At 46.3% G+C, this 18,532-nt stretch overlaps 1 pseudogene; it reads left to right on the plus strand.

The window, feature by feature from the left end:
• The first annotated feature begins 1,981 nt into the window (after positions 1–1,981).
• On the plus strand, positions 1,982–3,314 carry LOC146854950 (LON peptidase N-terminal domain and RING finger protein 2 pseudogene; annotated as a pseudogene).
• Positions 3,315–18,532: the final 15,218 nt, after the last annotated feature.

Consider the following 18,532-nt stretch of genomic DNA (forward strand, 5'->3'; position numbering starts at 1 on the left):
TCTGCTGTCTATTTTCTCGCCTTGGTTTAGAGGACGACTCCTCTTTAGCACGCTCAGGAATCTTTTCAAATAGCTTATCTTGCTTACAACAAAGGTGTGCGTGGTAATTCATATTAGTGTCTGATATTATGCCATTGTACATCAAAACATGCTCTTATAAGTAAACACAATATATCTTACCAGGTTTGTGCAGTTATGTAATAGATTTTTTTTGTCTTTTGGTCATGCACAAACCGCGAGAATTAAAAAAATGTTATGCCCATGAATTATTTTCTATAATTCTCAGCAGTGACATCAGCCCTATAAATCCGACTTATGTTTTAGAATGTAGGTTCCTCGGTCTTGCCTCTCTCTCACCAGATAGTCTCCTCCGAGCATAACTACGCTTTTAAATAACAAAACTATCAAAGCACTCTGCCCAGTTCACCTCTGGCCTTTTATTTAACTGACTTTCTTTCACTGAAATGGAGAAAAAACTATGTAACTTGTGTATCTGCGATCAGAGCCCTGTTGTAATTTGATGATTGCAGATGTCAGCTTCAAACCCCTACATTTCTACAGACAAAATATGCTTCTCCGGCAACAACATTTTTATACAAACCATACCTTTCAAACGACATAAACAAATATTTTTATACCTTAATAGCGCCAGTCAGTGGCATTATTAAGGGAAAACATTTTGTTGTTTTCCTTGAAATTGTCTACAGGCATGTCGCACTACATCATAGTTAGGGAAAACCATGTACTGTTGCCATGAAGGACTAAGGAAAAACATCTCTGGTGCATTTCGAAGAAAAGAAAAACAGTAGAAGCTTGGGTAAAAGAATAATTCTTCCACCAGCATTTGAATTTAGTTTCACTGGTAGAGCTGGCATGCACCAACAATGTCCAGAGAGCCTCCACTCATTTTTAAGTCTCGCCTAGCGAGGCTGCACTTGCGCAGTCTCGCTTGCGAGATTTAATGATTTCAGAAGTGGGGCTTGAACCCGCCCCTCTTCTTCCCTCTTCTCCATTGGCTGGCCTCTTAAATGCTAGTCAGCCATTGGAGAAGAGCTTTGTCTCTCCAAACAAGCCCTGTCTTTTTCCGATTCGAGGGCGTGTTTTTTCACTTCTTTCGCGTTTTTAAGCCCCTGCCCCTTTCCGCCCCTTTTACACATGGTGGGCGTGTTTTTTTTTTGTCGGAAGATTCGTCCATTTTGTGCGCAGTCGGAGCGGGATGTGGGGTCACCTCTTCCTTGCTGCTGGATCGGCGTTTCAAGTCCGGTGAGTAAAAGCGTTAAGGTAACAATGTTGTTCCTGCTTGCATTTCACATGGTTCACGGGCGGCAGAGAAGTAACAGGACTCTGTCTTCCTTGTTGCGTAGGAGGCCTCTTCTCAGAGCAAACGTGGGTAAAATGTCCATATCATCTGCCAGAGTGTCCTTACGAGAACTCATGGCTATATATGTTGCCCTATTTTGTACACAAGTTTTTCAAACACGTGAAGTGCGTGAAAGCGTGCCTCGTCAGTTAAAAGTGAAACTTACACACACATACATGCGCGCGTGACTTCACACATACAAAAAGCTCAGGCACATATTCTCATGCTTGGGTGCACGTGCCGAACTCCACACGCTGCCACAACAGCGCCTCTCGTGCTGGCACACAAAAAGCACACACTCACATGCATACTAGCACAATTGCACTTCAGACTTCAAAGGGCCCTGTTTTGGCATTCAGTCTCCTTCGGATAGTATTTCAGGTAACCTACCACCACGTCTTTCTTCTCATATGTAATTACGGGGCATAATGCTCCATCAGAAGAAGAAATCGTAGACTGTAAAGTAAGATAGCTGTCAAGGCCGGGGCATCTGGACAGGGAGTCACCCCCTCGGCGCGCGCTCTCTGCAATGGGGAGATAGGGGCGGGAGAGCGGATTTCGCTTTCCGGCCACCATGCACGTCTAAGGGGAGTTGTGGAATCTGCCACTTGTCTCCCCACCATGGAGGCGGGGGTCGCCTCGGAGATGCTGCAGGTGGCCGAGGAGGTGGCACGTGCCGGGGACTATGGGATGGCAGCCGAGATCTACGCCTCGCAGCTGTCCGAGCTTCCGAGCCCTGAGCGGAGCCTCTGCCTGCGGCGGGGAGAGGCACTGGCCCGAGCTGGACGCGTGTCGGAGGCTTTGGACTCTTACAGTTCTGCGGCAGCGCTGGGGAGGCTGCGGCCGGAGGAGCTGGGGCCTTTGGTGGAGAGCGTGGTGAGCAGCCTGCGGGGGAAGGACTTACTGGCTGCACCGGTGGAAAGTGACTCTTGACCGGTAGACCTCCCTCTGATGCTGTGCTGTCCATACTGCAGACGCCTTCTGCTGGAACCAGTCACCATGGCCTGTGGCCACAGCTTGTGCTGGAGCTGCCTGCGGCCTGTGTCCGAAGGCAGGGCACCCCTCCAACAGTGTCCGTTATACGGCCCCCAGAGCACGCCCCTGCCCGCGGGCTGCCCTCGAGTGAACATGGTACTGGGCAGCCTGCTACAGAGGATATTACCTGGAGAGAGCTTGGCGCGTACCTTGTGCGAGGAGGATAAGCCTACGGCGGAAACAGCAGCTGAAGCCGGCCCTGGACAAGTACAGTCAGGCTGTAGATCTGGACCCTTCGGATTACCATTTGCTGTTGCAACGAGGAGAGGTGTACTCCGTGTTGAAAAACTACGAGCAAGCACTCTGTGATGCAGAAGTAGTCTGTCAAAACAAGGCCCTCTAGACAAAGGTCCATGCTTTGAAAGCTCAAGGTTTATCTGGTTTGGGAAGGACAGAAGAGGCATTAAAAGAATACCTTTATTGTATTGCCTTAAATCCAGATATGTGTGAAATGAAGAAGGAAGCACAGAAGATAATGTGCGAGATGTTCCTCCCAGCCTTCGAAAATGTGCATGGAAATTTGCCAGCTCCCTTTTGCTCACATTCATCATACAGCAGGCAGAAACCTGCTTTTCTGAGAAGTGGCAACACATCACCCTCTTCCGCAGATCATTCCAGTGCAGGATGCTCAAAGGACTCTGTGTACCAATCAACCAAAGCCACATCCCAAGCTTCCAACCTCCTTCCAAGCACTGATTCTTCTACAGTGCCTTACCGTACAAGTGACCTGCAACAGGAAGAAAGAAAAAAGACTTTGGAAGTGGTCTTGCCTAATTTGCCAGGAGCCAGTTTAAAAAGACAACTTTCAAGCAATTCAGGCGATTTACAAGCTGTGGAAATGCCAAGCAAATTTGTGAAAAAAGATGCATATGTATCCCTTCCCATCTCTACAGCTAACAAATGCGAAACGTTGTATTAAAGTAACATATGTCCAATTGCGTTAAAGGTAACATTCAAAGGCCCAGTGCAGTGCCCGCTTCTCTGATCCCCTGGCCGGCAGCTGGCAGAGCGTTAAATCAGTTAACAGTTGGGTTATTGCCGTGCTGCTGCGGCCAGGGTCTGCTGAATGGGCTCCTGTGGTCAGTGGCATGTCTATTGTTCCCTGGCCCCCGCACTTCCTCCTTCCCCCCCTCCCCCTAATCTCCTTCGCCACCATGCATGCTCAGCTCGAGAACCGTGGAATCCAGTGAAGGCTTGAGCCACTGAGGCAGGCTTAAAGGATAAGTTACTTTCGGATTTCCATCCTGTTTTCTTTACTTCCTTACTTTCCCGTCCTGTTCTTTTTTTAGGGGTTCTGCAGAGGCAAACAGCTTAGTGCCAGATCTGCAGTATATGTGGTGTTAATGGTCTCGCTCACCTTTTCCTCCGTTTCTTCTTCAATTTTAATTTTTTCCTTTTATTTATTTCGTTTCCTTGCCTTCTTTTTTCTTCTTACTTATTTCTCTTCCTATGTTCCCTTCTCCGATCCTCCCTTCATTCCATTCCTAACTCATCCTTCTGTCTTTCATTTTCTTCTTGCAATGTATTCTTTTTCACTCTAGCCCACCCCATTCTTTCTTTCTCTCCCTCTATTACTTCTTATCATTTTTAGTTTCCTGCTATCATATATCCCTTTTTTAGGTCTCGGCCGCTGTGGGCTGTGCCCTGCCGTGTTATTTTAATCCAGCGTGTGTTTGCGCGAGAGCGCTTCATTCTTCGAGGCGCTGTGGGCCGTGCCCTGCCGTGTTATTTTAATGCAGTGTGTGTTTGCGCGAGAGCGCTTCATTCTTCGAGGCGCTGTGGGCCGTGCCCTGTCGTGTTATTTTAATCCAGCGTGTGTTTGCGCAAGAGCGCTTCATTCTTCAAGGCGCTGTGGGCCGTGCCCTGCCGTGTTATCTTAATGCAACGTGTGTTTGCGCGAGAGCGCTTCATTTTTTGAGGCGCTGTGGGCCGTGCCCTGCTGTGTTATTTTAATGCAACGTGTGTTTGCACGAGAGCGCTTCATTCTTCGAGGCGCTGTGGGCCGTGCCCTGCCATGTTATTTCAATGCAGCGTGTGTTTGCGCGAGAGCGCTTCATTCTTCGAGGCGCTGTGGGCCATGCCCTGCCATGTTATTTTAATGCAGCTTGTGTTTGCACGAGAGCGCTTAGGTCTTTGAGGCTTTGCTCGTGTTCGCCTCTCTGCTAGCTGGACCTGTCCTTGACCAGGGCTGTGTGCTCCTCGGAGCTCTTCATTGGGAGTGTTTGGCAGTTTGTTTGAGCCGGGCCATGGATGCTGTAGTTTCTGAGTGTGATGCTGCGCAGGAGCCAAGGACAGGAGTCTTGTGCATCTGCTCTCGACCTTGTCTCCAGCTTTATCTTATTTTACGTTTGATGCAGAGTGGCTCTGTGTGTGTGGGTGGCTCTGTGTGTGTGGTTGGCTTTGTGTGTGTGGGTGCAAATGCAATCGGTCTCGCATTTGAGAGTGTCATGAGCAATGCCAATAGCTCTAACTTTAACAATGCCGAGACCATTGCATTGTAAATGCTTGTTCGGTGTACCAGCAGTTTCAAGGCAGTACACACTTTCCTGTAATAAACACCCCCAGAGAGGCAACCCTGCTGTCCCTGCAGCAACAGCCTTGCGGAGCCCATTTAGAAACGCGCATGCGCTGCATAGGAGGGCCTTTAGCCGTCGCTCTGCTCATTTTCAAGCACACACTCGTACGTGTGGGGGCATCCACCTTGCGGGAGCGAGCAGAGGGGCGCCACAAGCACGAGTGCAGTGCTTGAAAATGAGCAGACTGATCTCAAACGCGCGCGCGCACCTCTCTCCTCACCCACATGTCCCATCATGTTATTTTTACTTGTTTAAACTTTCCAATTTAGCGTCTTATAGAAGCTCAGGACCGAGGCAATCAAAATCACATGTGTTCCTTTCGGGATTTTTGTCCATGAACACACGTCACTGTGCAGCCCCCGCCCTCTCTCCAAAACCGCTTTTCCCGACGCTTGCTAATACACGTTGTGATCGATCTATTACGAATGGGCGGTGTGGTCTAAGTTTTAGTTTTGGGTTGCTTAAATACGCTTGCACACAAAAGTTATAGGATCTGCCTATTAAAAATGGCCCTGTAAATGGGCGGTGTGGACCACTTTTTAGTGTCATTATGCTTAAATAGTGTACAATATTTCTGCCTAAATGGTATACAAATATTTCTGGAACCGAATACTACATTCTCGCCGGCACTGTTTACTCATTAACAAAAGGAAATACCGGTCCCATGTAAACTTTTAGTTTCAAGCCAATCGGAGAATCATTATAATTAAATTGTAGCCAAATTCGAATTATTTGTAAAAATGAGCACAGGTTCTCGCAAAAGCTCAGTTAGCATGTGTGTTAACTATTGTCCCTGGAGTTTGCTTTTCCAGAAGGAGATAGGTAGCCCTGTACAGCGCTTGTTTCCATTGCTCTCACTACTCCACTCCGACGTCATTCTATCGTTAGATAACATGCGCTTAGGGATTGAGCGTTCACGCAGTGTTGACTCAACTTCTTGGCTGTGACTTACACCGTAGAACAGTACAGCGTCTCCAGGTACCCTGCCACTCGCACAGAGCCCCATCATGTGTCTCTAAGAGGTGCGGCACCCCAGACTGCATAAGGTGTGAGCAGGCAGCGTCCTAACGCTCAGTGTCATCGACTGCATACATTTATATTAGTGTAGGCTAAAATGATCCTCCACGGAGTCACACCTGCATCTGCATCCCGTGTATCTCTCAGCTTTACTCTATGTGGTTAGCTGCTTATTCCTCCTCTACGTTGGTTTTTGCTGCTACTTGAAGACGGTTACAGGAAAAGCTATTTCTGTGCTTTCCTTCCTTTTGTTTTTGTCTCAAGAGACTGCTTCATTTAAAAAAAAAAAAAAAAAGAATGCTAGCCATTTTCTTCCCGTGGTTTTAGACCATAGATGTTTATATAGGCTCTGGATGTCCCCATGAACAGTTTGCCTTTTGACTGAATCAAAATGTTGGACACATGGCTTCAGATGTAATATACTCTGTGCTAACTTTGTACTAGCCAAATTAGTCCGGGATGCTATACATCAGAGTTTTTGTTTAGTAATTTTGAAGGCTGAGTAAAATTTGTTTTCTGTCTCTAATTTTAAGACACAAGAAAGGGCACTGGGGGGCCAGGGGAGGTGAGGAAGGATTCTTTCTGTGAAGCATCTTAATAGAGGTCACACATCTAATTAGAACCAAGCGAAAGTAACAAGCATCTGAATTGCTGGGTTGAAAGTGCATTGAAAATCAATGTGTGGGATTTGGCCATCTTCTATTTTAGATTGTGGAATTTCATATATTTCTAATGTAAGGTGCACATAATCTAAAACTGATTTCCCATGGCTACAGGTTTAGTAATTTATTCATCCTACGATGCTATCCTACTGCCAACATTGTCTGTGCTCGTCCAATCCCTCCCAATATAAGCACAGCACCATCTCAACATCAACACAGCACCACCTCCTCATCAGTGCACCACCAAATCAGCATTAGCGCAACGCCATGTCTGCAGCATCACCTCTGCACCAGTGCATCAACTTTGCACTAACGCAGCACCAACTCAGCATCATTGGGCACCACTCAACACTACCTGAGCACCAGCACAGCACCACACCACCCGAGCACCAGCACATTATCACTTGGCATCATCTCCGCACCAACACACCATCACTCAACACTCCCTCAGTATCATTCAGCATCACCTCTGCACCAGCACACCACTACTTCAGCATTACTCCGCACCACCTCAGCCTGCCCTCGGAATCTGGCATCTGTTGATTCTCCCCTAGTGTCCATCCGCTGCTCATGTTGTAATTTAGGTACTATTTCCCAACCTCCACCCTCCCAATGTCTATATTTCCCCCGCCCCCCACATAACAAAAATTAGTTATAACAAGCATTAGAAAAGGCAGGAAGACGTTGCCAGCATTGGAAAGAAGAAAAAAAATGACATTTTTAATGTTCATTCTTTTTTTAATAGGGTCATTTAGTTGTACATAATGTCTTCTGGGTTATATCTACAGTAATAAAAATACTTACAACACTTTTTTATTGCAACTTTTTAACATGCTGCACAGGCCACACTGCTCTTCAACAAATCTTTAAAACATTGTCAGAGCTAATAGCTCTGGCTAAACACTTATGAGGACCTAAACGCGAGACCTATTGGCTATGCCATTGCTTGTTTTAAAATGGTGTAAATCCATTCAGTAGATCCTGAGAAATTAAAAAAAAAAAAAATCTTTTGATGTCAAGGGGGAGCCTAACCACACATCTCCTCCAGAACACAAGCTTGCCTCTGATTGGCTGCCAACACTCCAAACTAGCAAGTGTTGGCAGCCATCTTGTGACTTTTTTTTAAAAGGTGAAAAACTAGAAAAGTAGGCAGGGTGCAAACACCCTGACCCCCTTTGCCGAATTTGCGCTGGGTGCACTAATCCGTCCGAGAAAAACAAAGAAAAACGAAGCGCGAGTTCCCGCGCTTCGTTGTATTTAAGCCCCTGGGTGGGCCAGGTCCCTGGAGCAATGTTGACAATGTATGCGGGTAACTTCTGCTTCCTCGCTGTGCTTTCACAGCTCTGAGACCCTTCCTCTCGAAGGAGTGGGCGCGGTTGGACTCTCGCTTTTCCCTACTTTGTACCCGCTCTTTATTTGGCCGGCAGAGGCTAATAATCAATGAGTTGGCTGGGTGGGAATGCCGTTGGTAGCCACTGGTGTCTCTCCTCCTGGGGCAAAGGAGCCCGGAGATTACTGGGATAGGTTGTGCTTGCAGATGGCTGGTGTTAGGAGAGCCATGACAACTGCGCCGCGCGGCGTGTTGTGGTAACGGTAGCCAGTGGGCGGGGCTGGCTTCGTGACAAGACCAAATAGCTGACACCGGGACTCTGATAGAGACTTTTAAAGCTAAGCCTCGGTGACCAGGGCAAACACAGCCGAGGAGAAGCCGGGGTATCCTGTCTATCTAAACTTCCCAGTGAGAGAGGGGTAACGTCACACTGTGGCCAAGCCTTTTTATCTATACAGTTTTGATGCAATTGACAGTGTGCCTCGTAGGTAAACATTCCCTTGCCACAAAATCCCGCCGATGCCTGCTCGAGCCACGTGGCTTCACATTAGAAAATTAGTTTACATTAAGACGCCAGTGCGGTGCATCAGCTTTCCCTCGGGTGATATTTTAAAGCTTTCATAACCTACGGTTCAAGTGCACCCAGGCTCTAAGATTCTTGAGCTCATATTGCGCCAAAACTGTAGATGAATGTTTAATCTTTTGTAGCACTATGCAGAGCTTCCCTCGCAGTAGCATTCCATGGGCAGGTGTTTATGTTAGTTTCCTTTTTATACATAAAAATGTCACCCTTCTTGCCGTTGGTGACGTTCGGGACAGAAGCCTGCCGGTTTTGTAACTGGGCGACTAGTGTTAGTTTTGGGTCTCGCCTAGCGAACACAGCGCATGCGCTGCTTCGACTTGGCGAGACTATTGTTGTCGGTTTGGTGTGCGAAGGGAGACAAACCATGTGCGCGCATGGACAGGCGATGTGCACACGCATGGCGTCTCCTCTCTGCCTCACACGATCCCACAGCGCGCTCACACGCTCCCGCCGTGCGCTTGATTCAGCTTTTAGTTTCACTGCGCGCTGCACCTATACAAGGCAGACACGCGCTTGTTTAATTGAGTTGCTGGGTCCTCTTACACAAAAACCTTACGTGTTCTGAATGGAGCGGGTGACACTTTCTGGACATCAGCCACAAACTCAAATAACTTGAACACAGTGCGGTGACCCCACCCCTGATTTAATTAAAATGGTAGGGAAATTAAAGAGAGCAAAAATATGGAATTGCACTGGATAAGTGAGAGGCAGACAAGAGGTCAATATGATATTTGACCCTCTCTTATGGGAATATTGTTAATTTCTCTGAATAACGTTCCAACTCGTCTCAAATGCCCCCCCTCTGCCCCCCCGCACCTTTCAAAAGCCTCAGTGACCGAGGCTCGAACCTACCCACCCTGTAAATATTCATCTACAGCGCCTCCGGCAAATCGAGATTCACCCATGTTTGACATGCCCCTGACAGAAGATGAGCAGTGTCCTCTGCTATGCTCAACCAGTGGTGCACAAAGGGTACCAAGTGGCCGTTTTTGGTTTTCTCAGGGGCCCTTTTATAAGCAAGGAAGCCTCTACACTGCCCTCTATCGGTTATACAGTGAAATGCAGACATAATTGGAGTTTAGAGCACCCTTTACATGTTTAGGCAGCGGTGCCACTGCACCTCGTGCACTAATGATAGCCATTCCCCTGGGCCCAGTTCAGTACCATTGTCCCTGGCCTAGGCCTGGTTCGGGAGCTTTGCTTGGAGCAAAATAATGCCTGTAGAAGTACCTTCCTTCCTCACTTATCTGAGATGATGTGACACACCTCAGTGTGACTCAATGATTAACCAATAATTCACCAGATTCTCTAAATACACACAAATAAATACATTACTGAGCAGTTCCTAGTGGAAACCGAGCTGACTTTATTCCATAGAAGTGGGCTGTTTTGGTGAAGCTATGCAAATTGGAATGTCGGAGTTCAGAACGGAAAGTGAAAATTGAGTCACGGCCTCCCATCTGATCCTCACAGACGTGATGTAGGAGCAGAGCAACGATTTGCAGAGCTATGAGCTAAATAGCATTTTGCCTACCTGTGCACTCCATTGAAAAGGCACTTTTAAGAGCATTTGCTTTAATTTGGCACCACCTCTAGGTGACTTCTGTGGACTAGTTTTAGGAAAGTGCTGGCCATGACAGGATGTAATTGTCCAGAAAGGCTGAACAAGACCCTTGTGGAGAAAGAGGCGGTTGTTTTCGCATAGCAGACTAGGCGTGGGCTGAAGGAGCTCTTGGAGTCAGCGTCTGTGCTGCAAGTGCAAGGGTGGGGAGCCTGGCCTAGAATTGATCCCTTGACCAGCAGGCCACCTGTGTCCAGGCAGGTGCATCTTTCTAGTAGCATTCTTGGCCGGAAGCTGCTCTGGAGACTCTGTGACCTTGCAGGGTAGAACACTGTTTCATCCATACCGGTGAGTGGGGAATGAGTGATATGCTAAAGCTGTAGGCAGTAAACACCATGTTACACCTGTTTTCTGAAGTTCAGATGGTTAGTAGTTCCATGTAGGCCTGCTGCCTGCTCTGACAATGGGTTGGTGATGTGTTCTTCCTGCTGTGCTAAATGTGACCTACAGGTTTGTAATGGCGAATATGCAATCAAAGCTTACTTGTGCTGCAATGAGACAGTCTACTTTTTAGAGTGAGTGGAAACAAAGTTAGTACTTTGCTGCGAATATCCTGAGATACCAAACCTACGTCTTTATGTTGTTAAAGGCACGTGGTGTAGCACAGTTCTAGTTATGGGGAGGAGAGGTACACTTTACAGCTATTTCTCTCTTCTCTTTAACATGAGGCACTATACATTGACATTGAACAGTAATGTGTATAGGGTCCTCTTGAGGCAGGATAAGAGACCAGGCTAGGACGAGAAGGGCGGATTGTGACAGTGCAAGGCAGAACAACGACCAGGTGTTTTTTATACATTCGGCACAGAAATATGTGCACAATTTTTGCATCGACCATTTGCAGACAATTACAATTGCAAACACATGCACATGAATTGATTTGCTCAAAATCACATGATTGTTCTGGCAGACTGGTGACGCCGGGATTGTATCTCATGTGTTCGGCTTCCAGCTACATCAGTGTATCAACTTGACCCGTCATGTTTAAGTCTACACACAGCACCCTGAGAGCCAGCAGTACCACCTCAGGGGACCCTGTGCCTACTGAGGCAAGTAGCACAACTCCCCTCCTGGGAAGAGCGCCCCTGGAGGTGCAGCGCTGGAGCTTCGGCCCCTCCTCTCTGAAGGGTGTTTTCAAGTATGCATTAATCATCCTTTATAAATACATGCACTGTGAATGGTAGTACAAGATATATAGCCGTGTCATCACCCAGTGTAACTGTGCGCCATGATGTGCAGTTATTCCTCAGGCCTTGTCTGCCCTCACACTGCCCACACACACTGTGGACAAGAGGCTGGGGGATGCCTTTGTTTTATGTGTGCTGAGGATGTCGGGCCTGTGTGAGTCACTGCGGGAGGATCTGGATAGCATCACACAAGCCCCACAGGATGCACCCTGGGAAAGAATCTAAAGGAGGCACTGTGGCCACACAAGAATTAAATGACACCACAGAAGACTATGAGTACAAACCCGAAACACGGGGGACCCGACAACTTCTCTTCATCATCATCATCATCACCCTGGAGCCTTTGGATGCAAATCAGAGGCACGCGGCGGGGGCTGACAACTCATTAATATCATCATCATCATCATCACCTTGAAGTCTATGGGTGCAAACTCGATGCACTATGGGCTCTGTCAACTTCTCTTCATCATCATCATCATCACCCTGAAATCTGTGGGTACAAACACTATGCATGGGGGACACAACAACGTCCTCATCACTTTGAAGTCTATAGGTGCAAACCCGAAGCGTTGGGGGTGGAGGGGCGACATCTTTCTCTTCATCACCATCATCACCCTGCAGCCCGTGCTGCATACCCGAAGCACGGGGAAGAGGCGAAAATCTCCTCTTTATCATCTTCATCACTCTGAAGCCAGTTGGTACACATCCAAAGTGTTGTGGGCCCCAACATCGTCCTCTTCATAACAACACCTCTGTCTATCGATCTCTGGTCCACGCTTACAGGAACAAGCATTGGCAAAGCCAAAAGGTCTCACCTATGCAAGAGCTATTGGCTTTGCCAATGTGTTTTAGCCATGTTATACACCAGCGTGGCTGCTGTTCAGCATGGCTAAAAGTTAGTGGTGTATAGGAGAGATGTGTGGAGTGTCATAGAGTGGAATGGTGAAGAGTAGAGTACAGTGTTGAAGAGTAGCGTGGCAGAGAGTGTCGTCTGTTGGAGTGGCATATTGTGGAGTCGCGTAGAGTAACATACACTAGAGTGGCATAGAGTAGAGTGGACTGCTGTAGAGTTCATTGGTGTAGAGTGTTGTAGAGTTTTGAGGCATAGAGTGCAGTGGCACGGAATTCAGTGGCACACAATGCAGCATCGTACAATTCAGTGGCCTAGATTAGAGTGATGCATAGTAGAGTGCAGTGGTGGAGAGTGGAGTGGAGTGGCGCAGAATAGGGTGGTGCCAAGTAAAGTAGCATAGAGTGCAGTGGCGTAGAGTAGAGTGGCATAGAGTGGTGCACAGTGGAGTGGCGTAGAGTTGAGTGATGCAGAGAGCAGTGGTGCGAGAAAAATTGGGAGACATGGAATGTAGTGGTATGAGTCTAGAGAAGAGTTGAGTGGCATAGAATGCAGTGATGTAGAGTGGTGTAGAGTAAAGTATCATTGAGTGGTGCAGAGTAGAATATAGTGCTGTGGACTGCAGTGACACAGAGTGGAGTAGGGTAGAGTGGAGTTGTGCAGAGTAAAGTGGCATAGAGTTCAGTGTCAGAGAGTACAGTGTTGCAAAGCAGAGTGTCAGAATGCAGTGGTGTAGAGTGGCTTAGAGAGCAGTGGCATAGAGTACAGAGATGCAGAGTAGAGTGCAGTGGCATAGAGTGCAGTGACATACATTGCAGTTATGTAAAGAGCATTTGCGTAAAGTGCAGTGGTTAAGAGTAGGGTAGAGTGTAGTGGCATACAGTGGAGGTGTGCGGAGTGGAGTAGCATGGCGTAGAGCAGATGTTTCAGAATAGAGTGCAGTGGCGTAGAGTAGAGTGGTGCAGGTTAGAATGCCGTTGCATTAGGTGGCATAGAGTGTAATGGCGTAGAGTAAAGTAGTATAGAGTGACCAGTTCAGTGGTGCAGCGTAGACTGGAGTGGTGTACATGGATTGGTGTAGAGTACAGGGGCATAGAGTTGAGTGTTACAGAGTAAAGTGCATTGGCATAGAATGTATTGGCATAGAATGCAGTGGTGTAGAGTGCAGTGTTGCAGAGCAGAGTGTCAGAATGCAGTGGTGTAGAGTGGCTTAGAGAGCAGTGGCATAGAGTACAGAGATTCAGAGTAGAGTGCAGTGGCATAGAGTGCAGTGACATACATTGCAGTTATGTAAAGAGCATTTGCGTAAAGTGCAGTGGTTAAGAGTAGAGTAGGGTAGAGTGTAGTGGCATACAGTGGAGGTGTGCGGAGTGGAGTAGCATGGCGTAGCTAATAGTAACAAGATTAGGGAGTGTAGAGGGAAGGCCCTACATGGGCTCCAGAGATGGATGCGTCCTCCACTTTCAATTAATTTTTAAACAAAAAGATCCATCTCTTTAGAAAAAAAGAGGAAATTCAAAACCTGGGTTTAAAGAGACGGGGATAGATAAGTGTAGGTGTCCCACAATGGTTGGACATACACAGAGTTGTTTAAATACCCCTCACACACCAAGAATGACCCATGGTGTCATGCTTCATCATAGGGGTCTTCCCGCCCCGCTGCGGGACAGGGCGTGCTACGACCTACGAGTACGTGGGAGCACTGATGATAAAGTGCTATGTGTAGTGCAATGGGAGGGTCTGAGGTAAATGTGAATGTGAGATTAAAAAGGACCTGGCCCCTAGGACAAAAAAACTTTAATAAGTCAGAGGGGGCTGGTACTAGTAAAAAGGTGGTGCGGAGACTTCCTACTCAATGTGTGGTTTACTCCTAGTATGTTGTCAACATGTTTCGATGCAAAGCATCTTCATCAGGACAGGGTTAAGATCCCTCCTATATGAAAATTTCATGTACTTATGAAAATACTATCAACATAAGTGAAGAAATGCAATTCTATCATGCGAAAATATACAGTACCTAATGGTATGCGTATCTATTTTAAGTGTACGTAAGGTGTTGCCTCATGAACCTTAGGACGGGTGGGAAAACAATAAGGAGCCTCAATGGTATCCTTAAAAAGCCAATCGCTTCATGTGCATCCATCCCGGGGTTCCGTCGATATCGGATATATATATATATATATATATTTTCGCATGATAGAATTGCATTTCTTCACTTATGTTGATAGTATTTTCATAAGTACATGAAATTTTCATATAGGAGGGATCTTAACCCTGTCCTGATGAAGATGCTTTGCATCGAAACATGTTGACAACATACTAGGAGTAAACCACACATTGAGTAGGAAGTCTCCGCACCACCTTTTTACTAGTACCAGCCCCCTCTGACTTATTAAAGTTTTTTTGTCCTAGGGGCCAGGTCCTTTTTAATCTCACATTCACATTTACCTCAGACCCTCCCATTGCACTACACATAGCACTTTATCATCAGTGCTCCCACGTACTCGTAGGTCATAGCACGCCCCGTCCCGCAGCGGGGCGGGAAGACCCCTATGATGAAGCATGACACCATGGGTCATTCTTGGTGTGTGAGGGGTATTTAAACAACTCTGTGTATGTCCAACCATTGTAGCATGGCGTAGAGCAGATGTTTCAGAATAGAGTGCAGTGGCGTAGAGTAGAGTGGGGCAGGTTAGAATGCCGTTGCATTAGGTGGCATAGAGTGTAATGGCGTAGAGTAAAGTGGTATAGAGTGACCAGTTCAGTGGTGCAGTGTAGACTGGAGTGGTGTACATGGATTGGTGTAGAGTACAGGGGCATAGAGTTGAGTGTTACAGAGTAAAGTGCATTGGCATAGAATGTATTGGCATAGAATGCAGTGGTGTAGAGTGCAGTGTTGCAGAGCGGCGTAGAGTACAGTGGGGTAAAGTGGAGTTATGTAGAGGCGATTGGTGTGGCCTAGACTGGAGTGGTGTAGAGTGCAGTGGTGAAGTGTACAGTGGTGTAGAGTAGAGTTGCGAATAATGCAATGACAAAGAGTAGAGTGCTACAGGGTAGAGTAGAGAGGCATAGTGTGAAGTGGCATAGAGTGCAGTGGCGTAGAGTGGAGTGGTGCAGACCGCAGTGGCCTGGAGCGGTGCAGAGTAGAGTGCAGTGATATACAGTGCTGCAGAGTGGAGTGGAGTGGCGTAGAGCTAAGTATGCATGGTAGGTAGTGCACTGCCATTACAGACGACACATTATCAATTAAAATGACCATTACATGTGCACAGACATACAGTTTTACTAATAAAATCATACAGTGCACAAACAAAAATGTTTTAAAATTGCATCACCTAGTGTGATGAATTGTTTTGATCATATTAAAGTATTTGCTTCCAAAACACTTCAGAAATAACAAAAATTTGCTACATTTGTGTTCCTAATTCTGAAATATATTCTGAAATACTTACACAGTTCAATTAAATGTTGTGATGTGCTAGAAAAAAACTATTTTATTCCTCCAGTATCCTGCAAGATTGTTTCATAAATCCTTTCACTTTGAAGTCAAAGAAGAAAAGTAGACAAACATTTGCAATGCAATAGGTCTCGCATTTACGTGAGTTTGAGCTATTGACATTGCAAATGACATTGCCTTTTACTTTTGTTTTTTAAACATAAATAAAAGGCATTGTCATTTACAATGCCAATAGCTTAAATTCACGTAAATGCGAGACCTATTGCATTGCAAATGCTTGTTCTAAAGAGTGCCAGACAAACACTCAAACTCCTCTGTCGTCAACGCACATGGTTTTACTTTTTAATATCTCGCCCCTCCCTGATATTTAATTACTATAGAACCATCCTCTGTTGCTCCAATATTACTTTCAGGGTCAGCCGACAATCTAAAAGTTTACAACTGTCGTGTGAGCTGGACTGGCCTTGTAATGTTTAATAACAGTGGGGAACGATGGGGCTGTTTTTAGGTCGAGCCTAGAACAGCGCATGCGCTGTTGCTCGACTTTTAGTAAGGGAATTTTCAAAGTGCTGCCAGCCGCTGGCCTCAAGCTTGCGTGCATGTGCACGTGAACGCACGCAGCTGCCATCTGTCTTTTCTCCGTCACGGGTAATGCTTTGCGTTTTTTTTTTTACTTCACACATCCTTACTAAAGAACTAATTTGCATTCCCTTTCTAATCGATCGCTTTACCTTTTCAGGCCATCAGAGAGTGCTATCGGCCCGCGCTCCTCAAGAACGCAAGCATGCCTAATGTTTAGAAGCACCACGTGTTTTGGTTTTCTTACCATGGGGAAACTAATGTTTTGAGAATGGTAGAAGGCATGATGTGTGAATTTTATTGATTAGTTATGTAAAGTTACTGCTTACAGAATGACTGTCTATCATTTACTGTGCACACATGGACTGCCAATCACGTCCGCTTTCAAAATGTCTGCCCTTCATCACAGCACACAGAACCACTGCTTCTCTCTTACTGCCTACAGAGAAGCTGCCCGGCAGCTATTGCGCACAGAATGACTACCCATTTGTTACTGCCCATAGAAAAACCTCCCTTCTATTATTGATAACCAAATGTCTGCCATTCAGTTACTGTACACCGAATGACTGACTGTCACTGCACACCGAAAAATTGACCTTCATTTACCACACACAGAATGGCTGCCCGTCAGTTACTGTGCACATAATGGCTTCCCATCCTGTTATTGTGTAGAAAATCACTGGTCATCGGTTACTTCATACAGAGTGACTGCTTATGAGGTGCTGTGAACAGAATGACTTCCCATCAGAAGCCGCATAAGAAAATTACTGCCGATCAGTTACTGCACACATACAGAGTGACGGCTCATCGGTTAGTTCTCTGCTGTTTAGATCTGGCCTTTGAGACTCAGGAAACTGCTGTTGTCCAAAACAATTCATGCATAAAACACATGCAGAGAGGGGCTTTGGGTCATCAGGCATCATCTATTTGGCTGCTGAATTATTCACGTAATGCTCCCGCCCACCACAGCATACAGCGGGGGCAATAGTTAGCCAACTTTACCCATTGGCTCGCTTCACTTTGAGTGACTTCACAAAGCTTGTGCACATTGTTCACTTCCACTTAAAATAGTTATCTATTTTTTGTAACAATGCTTAAAAGTGCTTATTCTCAATTTTATATTTATAAATTATTACTTTGAAGAAAAAAAAGACTATTTATGTAGCCTGCACTTCAGGTGCCTAGTTAGATGGTGATTTATTTATTTCCTCCTTTTTGGGTCAATCCCTCCAGAGAGTGCAACTGTATGGTTGCAAAATACCAACTGTGGGATTACCAAGTACTTACAGGGGCTTACAGCCCACCATTTGATTACCATTGGTTGGCTTTATCAACACTCTAATTTGCATTCTTCTTATTCAATGGTTTTCCTAGTTCCAGCTTGTCCACCTTCTGATTTGCCCCTCCCCTGGAGCATAGCCTCTTTACAGTCTCTATGCTTGTCTGGCTTTTGTCCTTCATTGCTTACTTTTAGGCAACTACTTTTTAGGTGTCGCGCCTACCGTTGCATTGCGCAGCAGTGCTCGCGCAGCGAGAGTCCTTTTGTCCGGGGTACAGAAATGGACCCTGGAATCGTACACGCTCGTGCATGTGTTTTTTGTTTTGTCTTCTATTATTGGGCTTTTAGTGGCTGTGTTTTTTAGACAGAGCACGCAGTAGGCCAAAGGCGGGTGCATCGCTCCGCCCACGGCCTATTGGTGTCTGTTACGTGCACTAAAGCCTATCTGGTTTCAAATATCGTGCCCAGACACGGGCGCGATAATTGAAAGCATATGGCTGTCTGTGGCGCGCGCGCGCACCATTGGCAGCTATCCTTGCTTCCAAAAGCGATTGCTTTCGGTGTCGCGATCGCTTTACGTGTGGCTTTGCTTTCAGTTTTGCGATCGCTTTACTTGTGGCTTTGCGGCTGCAATACAGTTTGTTGCTTAATTGGGAGGAATGCGTGGCTAATCTTTACGCGGTTAAAAGGTAAAATAAGTGAAGGCGGTTACAAGGCAAAGTAAATGAAAATGCGCGGCAATTATTTACTTCGCTACAAGGTCAAATAAATAAAGGCGGTTACAAGGTAAAAAAAAGGAAAAATGTGCGGCAAATATTTACGCGGTTACAAGGTAAACAATGTGTGCCTAATAATTGCACTATACTTCTCTTTTTCTAATGTCACGTCAGGCTTACTGAAATAATTGACTGTATCTGCTTAGCTACAAAACAAGGACTCGTTGGGGCTAAGTCATACTTTCTGACTGGACTGAAAACGTGTGATTTTGGATAGAGT

Source organism: Triturus cristatus, chromosome 4_1 (genome assembly GCF_964204655.1).
Source record: "Triturus cristatus chromosome 4_1, aTriCri1.1, whole genome shotgun sequence".
NCBI lineage: Eukaryota > Metazoa > Chordata > Amphibia > Caudata > Salamandridae > Triturus > Triturus cristatus.